The sequence below is a fragment of the Frankliniella occidentalis genome, unplaced genomic scaffold, assembly GCF_000697945.3.
Source record: "Frankliniella occidentalis isolate FOCC.00 unplaced genomic scaffold, Focc_3.1 Scaffold31, whole genome shotgun sequence".
Lineage (NCBI taxonomy): Eukaryota > Metazoa > Arthropoda > Insecta > Thysanoptera > Thripidae > Frankliniella > Frankliniella occidentalis.
The window spans coordinates 576,621-577,170 of NW_026267161.1; positions in this window are offsets into that span (position 1 = coordinate 576,621).

A 550-nucleotide genomic window follows, 5' to 3' on the forward strand; every position below is an offset into this window, starting at 1 on the left:
CAATCCTCGCGCAGTCACCGACCTCGCGCAGTTGCAAACCTCGCGCAGTTAGCGCGCTCCCGTTCAAACGCCAGAGAACTCGGAACACTGCTGGTAAAACGGATGGCAACGCCCCGACGCTTGAAATGTTCCGCTGCGGGTGAAACGCGTGGAAGCGATGTATTGGCATCGATGATTTCACATAAATACAAACTAGTGAAACGAACGAACATAGCGTTTCAAGACCTTCATTATATTAATCGTGGAAATCCCAGATCCCTTCGCCAGTGTAATTTAAACTGCCAACAGCAATGACGCGAAATATTATGCACCGAATGGTGTTTCTCAAAACAAGCAAGTAGATGTGTGTAGTTGGCGCGAGCCCGCGTACTATGAGTTTCGTGAATTTCCGTGGGCTGGGCATATGGAACACAGCCAAACGGACGGACGGACGGACGGACGGACGGACAGACAGACAGACAGGCGGTCTGGGCAAGGACGCGCGAGCGACGGGTTGGGAAGCTGACGGAACGCGACCCCACCGACTCTCGACCCCACCCCACCCCTCTAC